This window comes from Meleagris gallopavo, chromosome 2 (assembly GCF_905368555.1).
Source record: "Meleagris gallopavo chromosome 2, MGAL_WU_HG_1.1, whole genome shotgun sequence".
Lineage (NCBI taxonomy): Eukaryota > Metazoa > Chordata > Aves > Galliformes > Phasianidae > Meleagris > Meleagris gallopavo.
In genome coordinates this window covers 100,799,121-100,814,924 of record NC_139405.1, presented here as the reverse complement: position 1 = coordinate 100,814,924, position 15,804 = coordinate 100,799,121, and the positions used below count along the sequence as shown (strand labels likewise).

Here is a 15,804-nt window from a genome sequence, read left to right as displayed (position 1 = left end):
GTTTAAATACCTGCCTGTATGTCTTCATGCCTTTTTTGATCGTGGAAGGACACAACTCTGCACTGCCCATTGCACTGAAGAGAACCCTAAATTCTCTCGTGTTCTTTCTAGGTTGAGCCTTCCTGTGAAATGAGCACTGGATTTTCTTCTTAAAGCTTTATAAATGCTTCTCATTGCATGTATCATATGTATAGGTATGTGAAAAATTAATCAAGCTGCTGCTTTCTCTTCTCTTTGGTAAATGTGGTTGGAGATCCATACTTAGCCTGATGTGGATTTCCCCACCCATAACGTAGCAGTTGTGATTATTGCACACAGTTGCAGTACTGTCATACAGCCGGTGTCAAGACTGTCACCCTGAACAAGAAGTCTTTTCATGTAAGGTTCCTTTTCTCCTCCCATAAGAACAAGTACAGCTGTGCACTCATTTGTGTTGCTTCTAACCATGAAGTCAAAGGCGCTTCACCTTCCTTTGGTAGGAAGGAGTTTTAAATGGCATCAGAAGATGAAAATGTATTCAGTTCTACCGTCTGCGATGTAATTTCAAACAAGTTGCATTCAGTTTCTTTTCAGTAATGGCTTGGATACCGAAGCATGATAGCCAGGTTTAGTTTAAATCCCATTCAGAATACATGCTGTGCCTTTCAGATTAACAGGCAAGTGCTTTCTGAGTTGCTTTGGGAAATGTTTGCCTTACAGATGAGGGCCAGGTGTTACCTCTGGATGTATCTGTAAAGATTTAATTTCATTAGTGGTGAAGGGGTTCTTTTCCTGAATGTGCTGGTTTAGGAGCAGCTGTACACTTACTGAGGAAATGTGTCTGAAGGTGTTACAGTGACAATCTCCAAAATGAGAACAAGTATCTCTGTAGTAACCCAAACTTCAGATTTCTGCATCAAGTTCTGCATTTAAGTCCCAAACTTCGGAGTGTCAGTGCATGGATCTGTCCTGTACAGGCTGTGCTGTTTTTCTGGTGTCTATTTGTCTGCATTGCTGCAAGTAATCCAATTTGTACTTTTTCTTTGAAGTTACCGTATAGTTTTAAGGTAGGTTTCCTCTTGCACTGGCAGAGCTGTAGTTACAGGTGGTAGATCGCAGTTGTCTTCCTGCTGCAGAGCTCCCTGCATGTAAGTCCCGATGGAAATGAAGGCAATATCAGGCTGCCTTCTTGGACTTCACTCTTAGTTTTCATCCATGTTATTTTGAGGAATTTTTTTTCAAGTATCTTGCTGTGCATGTCCTCTATGATACGCATTACTTAAGGTAGTTCTGTGGATGCTGGATGAGCTTGTGTGGTGTAAAGAAGTCACAGAAGTGATTTCAGGAGCTTTGCTTTGTCAATAAAGTGCATATGAACCGAGCAGTGAAAGTAGTTCTGATGTTACAGAGACGCTTTTATTCCACTTTATTAACATGCAGCCTCCTAGCATGTGTCTGCACTTGCACACGCACATATATTCCCTTAATGGTTGGCCATTCAGCAGTGGAAAAGTAGGTGTGGAGGGATTAGAGGGCTGTACTTTCTTTTGTCTGCATCTTCTCATCTAGGTGTCCTTGTTCTGATTCAGCAGCTTTCCACCTAAGTCTGTCCTTATTGTTTGGACGTGACACTCCTGCTTAGCACAAAAAGTGAGACATTTCTTGGCCTTGAAAATGGAAGTCCTGCAGCTTGTTAGCACAGAAAGTACATAATTTAAACTGCAGAGGAGATTTGGGGTTTTATGTTTGCAGTTATCTAGTTCCTCAAGACATACTAAAAGATTGGTAGCTCATTGGTTACAGTGGACACATGTGGAGATCACTGAGTATCCAGGGAGAAATAGTTTTTACCTGCAGAAGTTCTGAATATCGCAGAGAGATTTTTCTGGTTGTCATCTCTACTTGTTTCGAGCCAAGAGTTAAATGCTTTGAAAATAACTTGGCAAAGTTCATTTTAATCTGAGCCTGAAATCTTTGTTTCATGAAAACCCAAAAATGCATCAGTGCGGCCTGCAGAAGTTTTATGTCCGTTCCTTCGCTAGGATCTTTTGTAGTGCCCCAAGTTTGTAAGAAAAACTCAAGCTGACATGCAAGAATGAGATGCATTTCAGATAATGTGTTTTCTGGGCTGTTTCATTTCATAGTCTACAGATGTAGAAGATCAGAGGGTACGACAGTGGCTTCACAGATTGTGCTGAGTAGCAACGTAAAGAGAAAAAAAAAAAAAGCAGGGCCTGGTGCAGGTGGGAGCAGTGCTGACACCATCCCCACCGCTCAGGATCACACTACAGGTGGGTGTTGCTTCCACAGACCCAATGGGACACGGTGTTCTTGTAGCTGGTTGGGTAGTTGGCGTGTTTGTTTTTCATGGAACCACTTACGCTTTGTGTTGACTCCATAGCTTTAAGGATACGTGTGAGCTGAGCTACTTTTTCAAAGCCTGCAGTAATCCATAGTCAAAAAACGTTCCTTTTGCTTGAAGCAGTTAGAAATCAAACTGCGTGCAGTAACCTCCCAGTGCTCCGTTTGGACCTGTAGCATATATAAGCATTTCATAGTGCTGTGAGTGCCTGGTTTCCATCAGAAGTCTGTCGTACAGTTGGGTTTGAGTTCATGCAAAGCAGTAGTTCTGCTTTGAGCAGGGATTCACTTATTACCAGGTTTATGAGAAATGCTATGGGTTTTGCACCCAGTTTTGCTTGTTACACTTGCAGCCTAAAAAAAAACAAAGAATGATTAAGGTAAAATAGAATAGAGATTTTGTTGTAGATCTAGGGGAGAAAATCCAGTGTTAAGCTTTTATCTCCAAGTGTTCCATTGGTACAACTTCCTCATTTCTCTTGAATCTCAGCTGGGAATGGCTTTATTCCCTGTGACTCCTGTGATGCTGTTGGGAGCTTGGGGGTGTTGCAAGAATGCAGTAAATACAGGAGCGAGCATAAATAAACAAAACTGGCTCTTCTTAAATGCAGGGATCTCTGTTGTCTGTTTTGTTTTTCCCTGTTTTTTTTTTCCTCACTCCTGAACTACTTTTGACTTCTGTTTTTACTATTCCAGTTTTTCCTTCCATTCTTGCCCATGTCCAGCTTTCTCCTGTATCGTTTCTATTACATTAATACATTAAAACTAGTGCAGTTCTGTAAGTACAAATTGCTGCAGTGTTCTACTCATCCACTTCAATGTGCAGAAATGTTGGTGTGTTTTTCTCTTGCCATCCCTTCCCTCACATACAGGCAACTGCACAGATTTTCACACTCCTCTCTTCCACCTGCTTCCCATCCCCAGAGGGAGGCAGAGGTGCATTGTAAGCAGAGCCCTTGTTTAATTACTGCCTGGGTCCCTCAAAACATGGCTGCATTTCTCCAGCAGATAGTACCATGAATGGAATGTGTGTTTTCTAGTATCTTGGGTAGGGAGTGCAGGGAAACCAGTCTTTATCTTTTTGTAGTGTTTCAGCAGTGTCAGAAGCACTGACTGAATATTTTGTCACACCGTGATTTATGCAGGTTGTGTTAGGAGCTGAACCACTCACTGTTGTGCTCACTAATTATTGCATAGACAGCACCTCTTTAGATGAATGCATGCCATTTTTTTATCCATTTAGACAGATGGCAAAGAACATTAATAGAAATAATTATAGTAAATCATAGAATCATAGAATGGCTCGGGCTGGAAGGGACCTCAAGGATCATGAAGCTCCAATTCCCCCACCAACCTCCCCATTTAATACCAGACCAGGCTGCCCAGGGCCCCATCCAACCTGGCCTTGAACACCTCCAGGGATGGGGGCATCCACAGCCTCTCTGGGCAGCTTTTCCAGCATCTCGCCACTCTCTAGGTAAAGGACAAAAAGATGAGCAAAAGTTCTTTAAAAAGTAAAAAATGAAGATGCTGAAATGTTGTTCAGAATAAATAATCTTAAGTGTATCTTCAGTCTGTGGATTTGGTGTTATTTTTTAGCACGTTGCAATGAACTCGTATAATGTGAGACTACCAAAACGACTTAAAAATGCATTTCGGATATAAATAGGAAGAGTGAACCATTACTTTGAATTCCATTAGGAGCTTAATCTATATAGAAAGTAAAATAAAAAGTGTAAGTTTGCAAATACAGCAGGGATTTTTCATGTAAAAATAGCTGACGCCATCCTTATTTCCACCAAATGACAACTTCTTGATTTTTGGGATTAGCTTGTGTGAAACCCTGCTGGTTTTGTGGCAAGAAACTGGCATAAGCCTGAGGACTTCAGGAGGAGGCTAAGGGAAATGGAAGAGCTGTGTTTTCCCTTCTGTAACAGATGATGGGTGAGTTCTGACTGACTGAGGGGTACGTGGAAGTGAGTCTGTATGGTTGTGTGCTGTTTGTTTTTGAGAGGAATGTCAGCTTGGTTGCAATTTACTGGTGGATTTTGATTAATCTTCCCATTAGTTGGTGGATGTTGAAAAATCCTTTCGAAGTGAGTCAGAATAATAAGTTAATAAATATACTTGATTAGTTCCAAGACAGTCATTGCTGTGAAGACTAGGGAAATGTTATTTGGGTCTTTTGAAAGCTGTCTGAAATGTCTGCAGATGAGCTGAGCATCTTGGTAAGCATAAGGCAGAGCAACATTGTCTGGTATAGGGTATTTAATGTTTGCTTTTGTTGACGCTGAAGAATTTTTGTCAGAATCCTTGGTAAGAGATAATGGAGAAATGAGCATCAATGGGTGTGTTGGAGGCTGCTCACAGCGACCATAGGGAAGGATGGAGTGGGTTATGTGGGAATTCCATGGCAGTACTGAGGTTTAATGAATGCTGATTTGGACTTCACACTGACTCGTTAAGGCTTTTGACTTATTTTTCTCTCCCTCAAGACCCCAAAAGCACTGCAGGCTCTTTGATTGCACTGCATCTGGGAAGACCACTAGCTGCTGTGGCATCGTCCTTTCATTAACATCCCTATGGGGCTGCAGACAGCTCGTGATCTGTTCATATCAGTTCACCTTGCTTCAGTGTGAAGGATTGCCCAGCATGCATAGGTTTAGTGATTAGCAGTCAGTAGTATTTGGATTTACGACGGCAGTGTAGGTTTTCTGAAGTTCAGGGTATACTTCCTTGGATGTCAGAATATTTGCAAATGTTCTTGCCACATGCTGAAGTGAAGAGGAACGTCAGGGAGACACCGTCCTGTGTTTGTTCTGTCTTCTTCCTTCTCTGCCCTGTGTTGCCCAAGGAGGCTGTGGATGCCCCATCCCTGGAGGCATTCAAAGCCAGGCTGGATGTGGCTCTGGGCAGCCTGGTCTGGTGGTTGGCAACCCTGCACATAGCAGGGGGCTGAAACCAGATGATCGTTGTGGTCCTTTTCAACCCAGGCCATTCTATGATTCTATGATCAACTACCACTCCTCATAGCAAGGGTTTATAAACAGTTCCTAAATTTAGTTACATAGAGTTATGAATTTGAATACAAGGCTATATATCCCCCCAGTAAAGGGGAGAAAGAAGGTGAGAACTGATAGTGAGAACCCTAAAAATCCTGCAGCTTGGTCTGCTGGAAGCTCTTTGTCTCTGAGACATGCTGGGACTGTCGCAGCCTGTTTGACACTTCTTGAGGAGAGCAGTGCTGTGCTCAACAGACCACAAACTATTTTCACTTAACTATTTAGGCTTTGGTGGCCGCAACTCATTTCTGGTGCAATGTATGGACTTAGAGAGCAGTTCTGTGAGTAGCTGCTGACACACCGTCCTTTGGGGGGAGGGATGCAGAGGGTTTAGAAGTTCACTGAGTTCAGGAGCTTTTTAGCATTGGTGTGGTACAGAGGAGGAAATCAATAGATCAGTTTGTGCAAGTATTCAGTGTGACTCGCGTGGGAATCTGTTAGAATTCATGCAGCCACAAAATAAGTGCATGGGTGTTATTAAATTAATGAAATATGCAGATGTTTAGCATTGTTGCCTCTGGTATAAAAAACGGACAATTGCTAGCAAAAACTTTGCCTTGATTTTAAACAATATAATTGTTTTTGTTGTTCAAATAAGATACTTTTGTGCAATGGAAATTGGGAAGTAATTTTCCCATATGAGACTTTACGGTCGTGCAGACATCCCTTGGAACAATGAACATCGTCTCATCGTTCCAGTTGGGAACAACATAATCCATTTCCTGACCTTAGAGTGGGAGTCACATTTCCTGAATCATTTGTTGGTCCGTTTATAGAATCCACTTAAAGCCATCCCTAGAAATCTAAGTGATCTTGCAGACCGTATTTTTGCATTTCCTAACTTTGTGACTTTTATTTAAAAATAAAGTGGAAATTTTTCAATATGCATCTAAACTTTTTCAAAAGGTTTTCATGAACAGATATTGAGGAGTTTTTCGAGTGCTAAACAGCTGCAAAGCACTTAAATACCATCATGTTTGAAGCCCAAGCTGGGTGTTAGCTCATCGATGCTGCCTTCTCCCCATAAAGTGTCTATCAGTCTACGAAGCTGCTCTGGAGATCATTGATTTCTGTTTCTGCAGTTAACAGATTCTGTGATAACTTCATTACAAGTGCTGTCTCTCTGCCTTTTTCAGTGTTTATATTCAGTAGATACATACTACAGTAACGTTTGGATCCACGTAATTAGAGGCCAAGTAAATGAATGTCAAACACATGTTTTAAGTGGCTGCTCAAATTTGCCAACTAGTAAAACTCTCCAAACCGTACTAATTAGGGAGAGAAGCGTTAGACTGGAAGCATTTTTCCTTTTGCTTAGCTCTGGTGAGGGCATTTGATTGGAAAACGTCTACTCTTGTTAAAGCTGCTTTAATGAGTTACTTGCAGAACTTTTCACTGTGTTATTGCTGTGTGGTTTGCAGCAAATCTGAGGTTCTTGGGAGCGAGTTTGAAGGTGTTGACTTCTTGTGTACTAAAAAAAGAAGAGACCAAACGTCCTGTGTCTTGTACTGGAGACCTTACCAGATTAGTGGCTTGTGACTGCCACAGTTCTGGCAACAGCCTTGAAACTTTCCCAGTAGGAAAGAGGTATCTGTTGTTCCCAGCTCATTGAAAATAGCTAAAATGGTGTATTTTATGACACAAAATCAAACAGAAAGGCAGTCAGAACTCGTCGTGTATTTCCTTAGCTAGAGAGAGGAAAACGAGAGCGCTGAATTTGCAGATATCTGACTTGTATTTTGAGCATGTAGTGTATGGAATAGTCACCTTAACTACAAGGGCAGGGAGCCAAGGGAATGGCATAGAGCTGCATCAGGAGAGCCTCTGGTTGGATGTTAGGTAAAGCAGGGAGTGTTTGGGTGCTGGAAAGCTCCTGAGGGCAGAGCAACTAGCCTTCAACAAGCGTTGGGACAGTGCACTCAGACACAGGGTTTGAATTTTGGGTGGTCCTGTGTGGAGCCAGGAGTTGGGCTCAGTGCTCACTGGGGGTCCCTCCTAATGCAAGGTATCCTGTAAATACCCTGTGACTTTAGAAATCCATTGCTCGTTTCAGTGGGTGTGTTATCCAAAAAGAACATCCTTAGAAAACAGCTGAGGAGATTGATAACAGCAATTTCTTTAACTGTGCATTTCTCTGCTGTAGACAGATAAAGTAGAAAACGTGTTCTTGCCTATAATAACTCTTAAAACGCATTGGAACAAACATGGTTTTGTGTTCTCTGCTTAACCTTCTCTTTGTGCTCTTGTGTGATTCAAGTCACCGCCTGAGAACTGGGCAGATCCCTTTCTTCATCTCTAGCTTCAGCACCCTCCTGGAGAACATGCGGGGGTTTCACACCGCTGGAACTCTTCTCAATCACTCTGCTCTCTTGATCCTCCTCCTGAAATGAACAGGGGGAGAAAATGTGATGAGAAAAGTTTCATGGTTGGGATAAGGGCTGTGAGATCACTCACCTGTAGGAGTACACCACCCCTGTGTCCCCTTGCTGTGTAAATCCCATACAGAAGGTTGGATTCCATTGGCGTTGACTTGATGGAGAAATGATCAAACTTTGCGTGGTCTGATTTTTTTTTCTTTTCTTTTCTTTTCCCTTTTGGTTATTATTCTTCAGTATTTTTCCTGTTCCTCATTCCCTTGTATCTAAGTTATTTTCATTTTTCTGTTAGCTGTGTTAACACATCAGCAAATGGATGTCTTGATTGCAATGCAGAAGGTTAATTTATGGAAAGCTTTACTTTATTCTAAGTGTTACATCTTGTTTGTTTTATTTGTTGTGATTCATTACATAGACCTCACTGCAGCCTTCCAGTACCTAAAGGGAGCCTACAAACAGGAGGGGAGTCAACTCTTCACAAGAGTAGATAATGGCAGGACAAGGGGAAATGGTTTTAAGTTGAAGGAGGGAAGATTTAGAATAATAGAATCCTAGAATCATTAGGGTTGGAAAAGGCCTGTAAGATCACCTAGTCCAACCATCCACCTACCACCAGTATTGCCCACTAAACCACACTACTAAGGGAACATGGGCAGAAAGAGAGCCTGTTGGCTAACATTACAGTCTCACCTCCTTTTTAAGAAACAGGAGCTCAAAACATTACCTTTGATTGCCCAATGGAGAAACTGAGACGTGCTCTGGATACACAACTTGCTCAGTGCTCAGCAGCCCCAAAAAGGCAGAGGTGGCTGCAAGGGAACCAAAGTCACAGCCAGGTCCTCCAGCCTCAAAGCACACAGACACAAGATCAATAGAACAGGTGACCAGCTAGAAAGAATGCCTAGGTAAGGGAGATGTCTGAGGGCTCCGGGCTCTACTGTGGATGTTTGTACATCCAAGGACAAAATCTCTGCCAACTGAGGCCTATTTATTCGCAACTTGTCAAAACCATGCAGTCAGAAAGTACTGCTGTTTTGGTATCTTGAACCACGTTTTGCCATCAAATTTCACAGGAAGATTAAGTTACTTTAAAAATCTTGAATGTTCTCATCTATTTCTTTTTGTTCTTCTTAAATAGAAGTTGTACTAGAACGATAAGGACAGACAGCCTTTCAGAGCTTCCCCAGCTGCTCTCACTGAAGTGCATGTAACTCACCAGCCCCTCTCCTGGTCTTCTTCCCAAGGGGAGACCTATGAAACAGCACTGCCTTCCTCAGGTGTGGTGAAGAAGCTATAAACCTTTACAAACCTCACTGTTAAAGTCAAGACATTCCCATGTGGTGTGGATGGCTGTAGGATTAGGCAGTTTAATACTCGGTGTATGATTTGCATGTTTTTAATAACTCTCCACTCATAACTCTCCAAATCAACACAAAAATGTGAAATTTTCTCAATCGGTGAGAAATGGGCTTGAGAAGGAGCCTCTAAACTTAGCTTAAAAAAAGAATCATGGAATCATTCAGGTTGGAAATCTCTTCGAGTCCAACCGTCAACTCGGTGGCAGAATGTTTCTCCCAGCGTAGGATGGAAGTGTCCCTCCTGCCCTTCCTTCCCACCATGAAACCCCACCGTGCACTCAAGCTCCAAATTGCTTTCCAGACTCCTGAAGCCTCTTGCTTTTACAGTACTTCAAAGAGCAGTGGAGCACGTCCGTACTCAGCAGTGTCCTGATGGGAGGAGAGGTCTGAGCTACTTCTGGAACCAAGCCACCTGATGGGCTTTTAGCATCCAGCCTACCATCTGCATCCAGCACAGCCACACAGCAAAGTACTGAGAGCTTGATGCCCGTGAAATGCAGGCGTTGGTTGTCAGGGGGAAGTTCTTTACCATGAGAGTGGTGAGGTGCTGGAACAGCTGCCCAGAGAGGCTGTGGATGCCCCGTCCCTGGAGGTGTTCAAGGCCAGGTTGGATGGGGCCCTGGGCAGCCTGGTCTGGTATGAAATGTGGAGGTTGGTGGCCCTGCATGTGGCAGGGGGTTGGAGCTTCGTGATCCTTGAGGTCCCTTCCAACCCCGGCCATTCTGTGATTATCAACTGTTAACATATTTAATAAAGGTCTCCTTGTTAGGAGGAAATAGTAACAATTAATGGAATATAATGCTATATTGTGTAAATTGTCTTTAGTTCTTACATAGATTACTTTTTCTGTCTCATTTTCATTTTCAGAAAAGGTAAATTGTAGGTTTTCCGTAGCATATAGTTCACTTTTTAACCTCTTCAAAAGAAAAGCAAACTATAAAATAATGAAGTACAACAATGTAATATCACACTTCCTGAGAAAGGGAGCTGCATAGTGTTAATTTTCATTAGCAGAGCTTTTTAGAATTAAATACTGATGATTGGAAACATCTCCTGATTTCCCTGCAGTTGCTGTTGCATCACTTGTAGCACTTGCTGGGTTACGGAGAGGTGATGCTGCCAAGAAAAGTGCTGATATTCAAAATGAGAAAACTGAAACTTGTAACATGCATGTATTAAGCAATCAACACCAATTAAATAATAAGCAGGGTTAGCCAGAGGTGCAGGTGCAGTTCAGATTTGGTCGTTTATTATATGTGCTTGCATACATTGGGATATATCACTTCAAATGGAGCAAGCAGTAAATAAATAGTTATAAATCGTGCCATGTTATTAATTGGTTAGGCTGGTAGTTCTGCCTGTTTTTGGCTGTGAGCATTAAAGTTCTGGGCTTTAGGACATCTGAAAGTAGTTTAGGAAAGCTTGTACCAGGCAGTTGTGCCACTCTCTGAGCAATACTTACTGGATGGAAAGATGAATATAAGAGTCTGTGCAAGGAAGAGAGCAGTTTCTCAGTGGCAGAAGGGTTTGTGAGTAGTGAGTGCTGTTTTGTGTTTCATGAAGCGTGTTTCACTTTGCAGCCAGGAAGAGAACCCAAGGTTTCTGGATGGTGCTGGCCTCTGCAACCACCAGATGGGACTGAAGTGGGTGGTGCAAGGATGGTACATTTTCATCTGCCTCTCTTGCTGGGAGGTAGTGTCCTGTTAGACTGGGTTTGTGTGCTCTGTTGGTAGAGGACAGGGAAACAGATCGGTTTGGCAGTGCCTTCTGAGATTACATCTGGCATAGATGTGTGGGGTGCTCTGAAAATAATGCCTCCTATTTATTTCCTTGAAAACAACAATGGCTACAAAGAGCACAGTAACATGATTTGATAGAGCACATTCTCAGCTGTGAAACACTGTTTCTCAATACGGTCACCACCCTTAGCTGGACATTTTCACCAGCCCTGAAAAAGAGCCTTGGAGGAATTCAGTGACACGCCTTTGCTTCAGTCCCCATTCTGTCAGATGCCCCTCTGCTGCCATCTGTCACAGGGCAACAAATATAATGGGATATTGGGGGGGAGGTTAAATCTCTGCTGCCATACCAGCATCATCTGCCTCTGCTGTCATGGGCCCACATAATAAAACAGGAGGTGTTTCTTTTGGAGCAGGCCTTGAGTACATACATATAATTTTGTTTCCTGCTTGTACGAGTCTAAGAAGTTCCTTTTTCCAACATGCATGGTTCCAGATTATAGACTAGAAGGATACCATGCAAGTGAATAACTGCGTATACACGTGACATATGTTATGATCACCATATTCTTTTGTGACTTGCCTTTAGCAGATTGGAAAGTGCTTTTGTTGAATATTTCTTCTTTGCAGTACCACAGAATGGCTTGGGTTGGAAGGGACCTTTAAGTTCCAACCCCTCCTGTGGGCTGGTTGCCCCTCACCAGCTCAGGCTGCCCAAGGCCCTCCCAGCCTGGCCTTGAGCACCTCCAGGGGTGGGGCACCCACAGCTCTGGGCAGCTGTGCCACCATCTCACCAACCTCTGCAAAAAAGATTCCTCCTCATATTTCATCTCAACCTCTCCTCTTTTGTGGACATTGCTCTTTGTCTTACCACTATTAGACCATGTGAAGAATTGCTCTTCCTCCTGTTGGTAAGCTCCCATCAGGTACAAGGTCTCTCCAGAACCTTGTCCAAACTGAACAAGCCCAGCTCTCTCAACTTTTCTTCATAAGAGAGATGCTCCAGCCGTATGTTCATCCTTGTGGCTCTGCTGGACCCACTCCAACAGCTCTGCATCCTTGCTGTACTGGGGGTTCCAGGCATGGACACACTACTTCTGATGGAGCTTCACAAAGGCAGAGCAGAGGGTCGGTGGGACAACCCCATCCCTCTCCCTGCTGCTACCTCGTCTGTTGGTGCAGCCCAGGGTACTGTTGGCATTATGGGATGCAGGCACACACTGCTGGCTTGCATCAAGATTTTAGTAGTCCAGAAAACACAAGTTCTCTGCAGGACTTCTCTCAGTGAGTTTTTCTCCCAGTCTATACATATACTTGGGATTGCTCCAATTCTTGTGCAACACTTTGCAGTTGGCCTTGTCAACCTCATGTTCACATAGGCTTGCTTTTCAAACCTGTCCAGGTCCCTCTCAATGGTGTATTTTCCTTCTATTGTATCAGCTGGACCTCTTGGATCCTCAGTGCTGAGGGTGTCCTTGATCCCATTGCCTGGGTCACTGGTAAGGATGTTGAACAGCACTGACCACTTTACTACATGAGAACAGAACTGCTGCTTTGTAGCCTTCTTTTTTTCCACTCTCATCAGTTCTGAAATTGCACTCTGAGAAGCACTGTGAGCCAGTGGTGGCTGACAAATTTGTTTTTGATAGAGCATCTGAGGATGTTAATGATCATGTAGAATAAAACTTAGATCTCAGAATATTAGTTCAGAAACCTAAAATAGATTAAATAATGAATTTGCCTGCAAAAATTTGCTTTTAAGGATGCTAACGCAGTGAAAATTTTTAAGGATGTGCTGGGAGAAAATAGTGTTCTTTTTAGATTTGAACTGTGGGATCACATTAAAACTTCAAAATTGGTTGTCCTAAGTGCCTTTAGCATGTGTTGTTTACTTGGACTGCTTCTTTCAGCTGTCCTGTAACTCATTTTGGAGCACTTAATTAGTCCTGCAGTTCAATATTGATGTCAGTGTTGCTCAAGAAATGTTACTGATTTTCAAGTAGATATTCATAGCACAGAAATGTGAACTTTTATTGGGCAGCTGGGTAGTAAGCGAGCTTCTGGGTCTTCGGTGTCTCAGAGGTGTGGGAAGATGCATCCAGCCAAAGGCTGCTTTAAGCAAACAAACGCCACGTGTTCTTAAAATGCAGCTTGTAATTAACTTCTGTGCAGTGTTCCCTTATTGACTGCATTGGTTGTGTATTCGGCTGCTGCGGAGCTTTTGGTATCTGGACACATGATTGGCTGGTCTCTGAATAAGGAAACTAGGAAATTTGGCAGAATATTCTGGATTAGAAAACTATATACAGCTCTGAACTGCAATATGTGATAATAAAGGCCATTGGATTTGCAGTTTAGGCTCCTTGCATCTTTTCCCTTATTCTTCATTATAAACTTCTGTTAGATTTATCTAAAGTTTTCATTTCTAGTAAAATATTTTTTGTGTATTAATTTCAAGCCACTACCCCTCTGAAATGTTAAATGAACTTTTTGTGTATGTAGTCAGGTGTCTGCCCAAGAAGTTGAACCCAACTGGAGGACTGGCAGAACTGCAGCACACTGCGTTTCAAAGTACAGCCATTGCTGTGTTCTTCAACTAATTTAATTTGTTAGTAACGTGAAGGCCACCGTAAGGATGTATTATACATGAGATGATAAACGCTGCAGAAGAGCCACCACCGCCTGTAGGAAGCTGCTGGAAAGGTGTTTTGCATTGAACTTATTGAGGAGAACGCAGAGGCTGAAGCATTTGCAGAGCAACCAGCAGCTTCTGGTTTTTTCAGTGCCAGCTTTGTGAGTCAGTCAGCAGATGTGTGTGCTGTGCCCCTGGCCTGGTGCTGTACCTGCAGCTGCGCAGTGCAGCCCTCCCTTTGTCGTGGTGGTTCGGGTGTTTGCTTGGGAAGGGAGAGGTGATCTTTGCTTGCATTAGTTTGGAAAATGCAGAGATGCTTACAGGCAGCAGGGCTGTTGGAGCAGGTGCCTCTCCTTACGTGCAGATTCAGGTGCCTGGATTCCAGAAGTGGCAATTACTTTAAGCGGGGGCTCTCTTGACCTTTTTACCTCTAGCATCATCTCGGCTTACTGCTTGAAGCTTGTGGCTTTCAGGTCTGAGGGCTGTCTGGTGGACGCAGTGCGAGGCAGCAGAGGAACAGTGCAAAATGAGATACCTGCTCTGAGAGTCCTGATACAGAGTAAAGAAAAGCTTTAGTATAGATGTTTAGATGTAAAATATGTTGTATGTTTTAGAGAGTAGAAGATAAAGGGAGTATTAAGTCTGTATTCCATAAAAACAGCACTACTATTTTTGGTCTCTGTCAGAACCTCATGCTTAATACTGTGATGAATAATGGACTAGTGTGTGCTGGTATCTTGTATCGAGTTTCTGTGGCAGGGGAAAAGGAGCTGTTGAAGAGTATCCCTGAACTTTTCCCCCTTTCACAGTGTAGCCTTATAACAGCACCACGTGAGAGCTGATATTCCTCCCAGTGTGTGTGTTTGTGCATTATTGGAAATAGCACAGAATCATAGAAGGGTTTGGGTTGGAAGGGACCTTTAAGATCATGTAGTTCCAGCCCTCTGCTGTAGGCATGGACACCTCCTGCTAGACCAGGTTGCTTGAAGCTCCATCCAGCCTGGCCTTGAAAATGGAACCATAATAGGAATTGCTTATTTGCTTTCAGCTTCTGAAAATGAAGATTACATCTAGCAGCTGATTCCAAAAGCAGGTAGCTGGCAGATGGAGAGAGAGAGTGATCTTCAGAGTGATGGTGGGGGACACGGCTGCCTGTGTAGTGCAGCATCGTGCTGGGTTGTTGGCACCACAGGTGTTTGCTTCTGTTGTAGGGATCAGGGTAAGGCTGAGGAAAGCAGGGCTCCTGCAGCTATTAGTGCTGCCTGTATTTTCTTCAGGCTGTAAGCTCGTCTGTGAAGCCTGTATTCGTGATCCGGGAGAGTATTTTGTGGGCTGCTCTGTTTGATGGGAAACGAAATGGAGACCTTCTTTGCTGCAGCTATAGGACTATTATGTTTTTTGCTGCTGGTGGCAGTAGATAACACTAACTTACATTTCATGCTTGTAAGAAAGGAGAGAGTGAGCAAAATGAAAGTTCAGCGTACTGACATGTATTTATAAGAAATAAGACGACTTCCAATTTCTTGAAGTTGACTTAAAAGTTGGGAGGAGAAGAGTTAGCTCTACCATTTCCCTGCTTGATGGATTGTCTTTTTGTAGAGATTTGGGAGTGTGTGTGCACGTTTTTGAGGTTTGTTGTGTGTTGGAAAAGTATTTGCTATTGGGTCCTGTAAAACAAAAAAAGACAACTTGGACAAATCCCAACTGTACTCCTGAATTGCAGTTGGAACTGACGTGCCTGACGCTGTTCTGGGGAGTTGGTCGTGGTGAGGTACTCAAATCTGTCAGCCATCCCTACAGTAATTCTCCTTTCAGAAACTGGAATGCTCAAATTCAGAAGTACTTCAACGCTTCAATTTCCAGTTTTTCTTTCTAAAATACTCTTCTGCAGGTAATTTTCCCGTGCTCTTGCACAAAAATTGGATTGCCCCACTGAGCTAATGAAGTAAGAGTGTGTTTGACATAGATTTCAACCTGATTTTTAATTTGCATGAAAAATGTGTTCAGCTTTATTAAAGATACACAACAATCTGATTGCGGTGTTTAAATGAATAAAATCAACCTTGTTTGACTAAAACAGCAGCATCTTGGAAAAAAGATCACGAGGCTGATTTTTTTTTCATAATTTGCTGTGAAACTAAATTTACTCTCATTGAAACTGTTTTGAATTGGCTCCGTACCCATCTTAATTATGCATGCCGTGGAAAAGCAGGATGCTTTTTGCAGCAACCCCTGCTTTTATAACGTAACTTCTGTATTCAAACAAATGTTTCCTGGCAGACGGTGAGAGAAATGGTG

General features: G+C 42.9%; 1 protein-coding gene across 9 annotated transcripts in view; it reads left to right on the top strand.

The window, feature by feature from the left end:
* PUM2 (pumilio RNA binding family member 2) overlaps nt 1-15,804 on the top strand; it is a 64,883-nt gene that overhangs the window by 1,990 nt on the left and 47,089 nt on the right. Inside the window, exon 1 of one of the 9 annotated variants that reach the window (XM_085218089.1) lies at nt 2,034-2,270. The exons of 7 other annotated variants lie outside the window; for them this stretch is intronic. The gene's annotated coding sequence lies outside the window, so the exon portion shown is untranslated. Of the gene's footprint in view, nt 1-2,033; nt 2,271-13,454; nt 15,398-15,804 lie in introns of those variants that run through there. One more of the 9 variants, XM_085218087.1, reaches the window with a different exon arrangement.